This window comes from Pyrus communis, chromosome 5 (assembly GCF_963583255.1).
Source record: "Pyrus communis chromosome 5, drPyrComm1.1, whole genome shotgun sequence".
NCBI classification, from domain to species: domain Eukaryota; kingdom Viridiplantae; phylum Streptophyta; class Magnoliopsida; order Rosales; family Rosaceae; genus Pyrus; species Pyrus communis.
Genome location: NC_084807.1, coordinates 3,571,014 through 3,577,013, shown reverse-complemented (window position 1 = coordinate 3,577,013; position 6,000 = coordinate 3,571,014).

Genomic DNA, 6,000 nt, shown 5'->3' with positions numbered 1-6,000 from the left:
TCGTATAGAAATTTGGTATGGGAAGTGAAAATGAAAAAAAATGATTAACTAGTATTTATAGAAAAGAATTACATGTAACCGTTGGATTTTTTTTTTTCTTCTGCTTTTTGAGATTTTTTTTAACAAAAAGTATTATGAAAAATAATAACAACAGTTCGATTAAAGTAAAAATTTGAAATGGGCATCTGAGATTGGGCCATGTGGCAAGCAGTCATTGGAGTATCCGTTGAAAGCCATTCAACTGTTGTAGGCTTCAGAAATTGTCGTGCCACTCGCCGAGCTAGACGCATGTGGTGCACGTGCCTGGCACAAAAAAACATAGGAGCCCACTTATGCCAGCATGATGTCAAGTTGTCAACGCCAATGATTTAGGCTTGGATTCAGAATTGACATGGGACTAGAAAGGTGGATGAGCCTTGGCGACCCAAAAATGAGTGGAGGTGTGGTTTGGGTTGAATTTCGGATCCAGCTATATCAATTTAACAGGTTAAAACTAAGACTAGGTTTCCGTTTTAAGCGGAAAGGTGCAAAGGTTTTGTAATGAACCAGTCATCACACATCAGCTAGTGAGATTTATAGTTTTCTCTTCTGGTGCTAAAGCATCCGAGATTTTATTACATTCCAAATAGAAGGATTACTTTAAAACCTTAGAGGCGCATTCAAAACATATGGGCATTTGATATAAAAGGAAGAGCATGTTTACTGGATTGTTTATTTTAGGACTTTGGCAACGCACGCTACCAATAAAACTATAGCTTCTAAAAGATAAAGGAAGAGCGTCCTCAATTCTTTTGGTTATAGTACTGGATAGGCCGAAGCATAATAACAAATAAAACGATCTACATATAAATCTTGATCTAGCGACCCTTGTAACATCTTCAATCATCTCACAAAGAGATTCGACTTTCAAAACTATGACAACTCGGTTATAAATTAATCTTAGTAGGCAGAGGAAAAGAAAGCAAAAGCAATTCCTATAGTAGCGGCGAGCGAAATAAGAGCAGCCTAAACCCGTGAAAACGGAGTTGTGGGAGAGCAATACAAGTGTCGTGCTGCTAGGCGAAGTGGTGGAGTGCTGAAGCATCCTCCGGCTACTAAGACGTTTCAGTTTGCTAGGTTGTTTCTTGCCTACCCATGAATTAAGTAGCAGTTCAAAAGGTTAACCTATTCGGAAATCTCTGGATCTACGCTTATTTTCAACTCCCCGAAACATTTCGTCGCTTACTACACCCAAATGAAGCAAAGATTATCCAAAATCTCGTTTATGATAAGTGTACACGATCCAACGCATATATAAGCAGCCATCATGGGTTTGTGTTGACCTTGAAAACTACCTAGTCTACGTGACACATATGTCGAGTAATTAATAAGCTAACTACGTCATTCGGTCTAATGCGGGGCATGCCAACTCGTCGGTCGAACTTGGTCGGGGAGTAAAATGAATGTTGATGTGGCGTTAGGCACACTGCTAACTTCTGCGTCTTGAGATTGCGATCGATGAAGGAACACATCTCAGCCTTCGGATTCTAGAATCTGAAGACAAGGCTGCTAATTCTGCTAAGTTCAATATCAAATTTGACTTTCAGTGTGCCGAATGTAGTAACCTAATAACACCTCACTTTGCCGAGAAGGCTGATGAGATGACCTCTTCCAACAAGGACTCGGAAATCCTTGTTGACAGAGACTTGGATAAATAACTAGTCAGTCTTGAAGCAGTGTTGTTTATCCAAACTGAAAGTGCTCATTGGTCGGCTGATTCTACTACTCCAGTTTTGTTTATCCAAACTGAAGATGTTGTCGGTTGCCTCCACAGCGTTGTTTATCTAAATTGATGTGTTGGCGGCGAAAAAGAAAATAAAAATCTCAAGATATTTGAGAGGTTTGCGCATGTCAATTGTGTGTTGAATTGAAGAGGCTTTGAATAATGCACCCCCACTCTCTATTGATGTGACAAGTGACGTGTACATATTACGTTAATTTATGAATACATCTAATTAGATGCATTACTTTCCACATAAGCTGATAATCCTGATAACATTACTAAAAAAAAATATTTTTAAGTCTAATTGTGCCTTATATTCAGTTTAATGGATACATGGGTGTGATAAGTAATTATATTTTAGGTGCAAGTTTTACCTATAAGCTTCTTAACAAGTAGTATTAGGTAGCGTTTGGTACGCAGACGGGACGGGACGGGACGGAACGGGACGGGACGAGACGGAACAGATGTTCTGTGTTATGTTTGGTACGCGCAGGACGGAACAAGACGGTTGTTCCGTCCTGCGTTTGGTAGCACATGGACGGAACGGAACCAAAAGATTAAAATGACTAAAATACCCATGTTCTGCTGTTGTTTGGTACAATTTTATGGGCGGAACGGGACATGACTCTTTTTTTTTTTTTTTTTTTTTTTTTTTTTTTTAAGTTGTTCAAATTTGAACACTATTATCCATTATTTGTTTTTCTTGGTCCAAATTTAAATAGGTATATGTTGTGTTTCACATGCAAACCCCTTTAAAATTTGTAATTTTTCCCGTTTTCTACACCTCCATTCGAATTTTCACCACAAACCCATCAAATTTTATTGTGCAAATTGCAAAACCCACACCCCAATTCAATTTTTAGTCCCTAATTTTGGTCCTTTCAATTGTGGGTTGTTGTTGTTAAGGATGGATTTATAAGATGTTACAATCCTATCACTAAGGAAATAAATAATTTACATAAAATCATAATAAACTACGAATCCCAAGAATACAAGAATATATACACAAAAGTTAACAAATTGTTGAAGAGAGCTGGAGTATTCAAAGTAGGTGTGGATGGTTGGAGAAATGGCAACAAGAATTAAACTCTTCTAGTGAAAATTTGATGAAATGGAGTAGAAGAAAATTTAACAGAGGAAGGGAGGAAATTGATCATCTAATGCATTATTTGGGTTACCTCCATGATAATTGGGAGGAACATGGTGAGCAGATTAAGGCCTTGATAGAGTGTATTAACAAATTGAAAGAAAGAGAAAAGAAGTTTTAACTAGGTCTCGAATCAAATGGATGCAGGTTGGGATTCTAACTCAAAGTTCTTTCACTAGACCACCATATAGAATAGATGATTTAATACAGTTGAAAAATTGCAAAACATTCAAGGGGTATGGATAGAGGAGGCGAATGTTACATGGTAGACAGTGGAAGAGCATTTCATCAACTTGTTCATGTCTGGGGGTTAGCAAGATTGGGGGGCTATCCTTGACTATGTTATCCTAATAATATCAGAGAAGGTGAACAATGATTATACAAAGCCAATTAGCAATGACGAGATCAAGGATGATTTGTTCCCAATAGGGTGTTTAAAGGCTCTAGGCCTTGACGGTTTTGAAAGAGATTTTTCCCATTCCTTTTTGGATATTATCTCGGAAGAGATCAATGGCCTAGTTCAGGATTTCTCGAGTGGGGGAACAAGCCCCAAGCACCTTAATAGGTTCTACAAACATTAGAATTGGCCTTGTTTAGAAGAACACCCCTCTAAATATTCCCCATTGCAGGAACAAGGCAAACCACATAAGAGCAAAAGAACACCCCTCTAAATATTCCCCATTTTAGGGTTTAAACATTTAGAACTCAAACAAAGAAAATGAAATATGCATAACTTAAACATGAAATATCCGAAATCAAACATTCGTCCTGACTTAAAAAACAAATAATGTCTTGCTAAAGTAATAATGAAAACACTTAGAAGTTCATAAAGTTCCCCATACTAAAACCACAAATACTAAAACCTCAAAGGCTCTCCATAAACACTTTAATGAAATCTGGCTTCTGTGAGTCATCCAAGGTGCTCCAAATACCCATCAGATCGGTATCTTTCACTAACTTCATTGAAATTCTTAACACCTGATCGTATGGGAGACCCATGGCCTGAAGCTCAGAAGGTAGTCTAGCTTTTGCTTCTCTAAAAGTAAAACTTTCACCTAATCGAATCTGGAAAACAAAATGCATCAGACACGCACAATAACGATCCAACAAAAAAAAAAGATCCAAACCATATAAGCTGATAAACATGCAAAACTCACAGATAAATAACGATCTTGGGCTGATTTAGAATCACGATTCGTAATATTAGTCTTCAGACCTGTAAGCGACCAACAATCTGTCAGAGCAATACCATTTTGTTTTTCCAATAATCCACATGAGATCAAACCCAAACATGTCAAAAAAGTTTGTGCCTTTCAACACAGTCAACACATGGATTAGTCCATTGACATTTAGAATGAACCATTGTTCTTTACCACATGGCTGCAATTTTTATATACAAACAATAGTCTTCTAACACAAATTTTCAAGATTGTCTGCGCGTTCACCAAAAACACAAAGGCTTCCAAAATTCCAACAACCCTTTTAATTTCTTCTCAAAAATTCAAAATCCATTTTAATCCAAACTGCACTCACACAGTTTATATCACCAAGAACTGCACTCACACAGTTTAATCAAAATCCATTTTAATCCAAACTGCACTCACACAGTTTATATCCAAACTGCAAAACTATAAAAAACCACATGCAAATAATTTTAAAACAACTGCACTCACACAGTTTATATCACCAAGAACATATAAAAAAAAAAATTTGAATCACAATCTAAACTAATGTTTCCTCTCCTCCTGTCCGTGTTTGTAACCCCCTGTAGTGTATATCACAAAAAAATTTAAACCACAAGTATTCTCATTAATAAATTTTTGAGAGAAAATGTCCAGCATGCAGCAACCATTCAATGCAGGCCAATCCCAAGGCCAGGGCCAGGTATGAGATTGATGTTTTCAATTCAAGCAGGGTGCTATTATTTCCACCCACCTGTCAATTCAAGCAGGTTTGAGAGAAAATTTCTATCTCTCCACCCAGTTTTATACCACTTCATTTTTAGCTCAAGCGAGACCCTTCTAATTTTCCATAACTTATACGCCTTTAAATGACATGACTTGTTAATTAAATCCTAAACCAAAAGCCCAGGACAATAAGATAAAAGGCATTTGCACATACATAATGGAGCCCTATTCTTTCACTGTTAACAAGAAACAATCAGAGTTATAACCTAGCAAACACATTTACGACTTGATATCCAATGATTATACCAAAACTAGAGTATTTGGTCGACTCGGAATCCCAGGAGCACAAAGCAGCCTCTGTATTTTTCCAATATAAACAGGCTGCACTCTGCCATCTCACTTTTGGTAATTATATGTTCAAACACTACTATAAACATCATGCTTGAAAATAAGTCTTGCATAACCGACATCAACCTTTTAATGCTTATAACCGACATCAACTTGAACAGCTAAATCCTGAAATCCACTAAGACCTAAAGGCATTAACAAAACCAGCTCACTCACTTCAAATCAATATCCATACAAATATGATAAAGTCAACAAAACCCAAATTGCTTACCTTTCCTATGAGATAGAAAGGAGAAAGATTTATCTTTCAAGCGAACACCCACAGGAACAACAACCCTGTTGCCCAGAAAGCAAGAAAAGCACCTCAAAGGAGAAAACCTAAATCAGATCAAAGTACCAAAACCCTGATGCCCAAAAATCCCTTTTTTTTTTTCCCATTTCACAAAATACAAATTACAGATTGATATGTATTTACTCAAGAAACAAAATCAGAACCATACAACTCAACAATCAAGAACACAAAGGCATCCAAGAAACACCAAATTGACCAAACTGACCGTTCATTGACTGAAGTTCTAGTAACTGATCCAAGAAATTCACCCAAATTTCAGTCATAGAGAAATTTATCAACCAACCATTCACATATATGGTTGCCATTTCCCACCTTGTCTTGATTACATGACACAACTTAATTTGATAATACTCAATGTTATAGCAGACATTACAGCTAGAAACTATAAAAGGACCGATTTAAGTAATCACCTATTCAAGTCCATCCTTTCTTGGATACTAGCCTCTTTGCACATTGTTTTCATGCTCAAAGCTTTTTTCAGGGG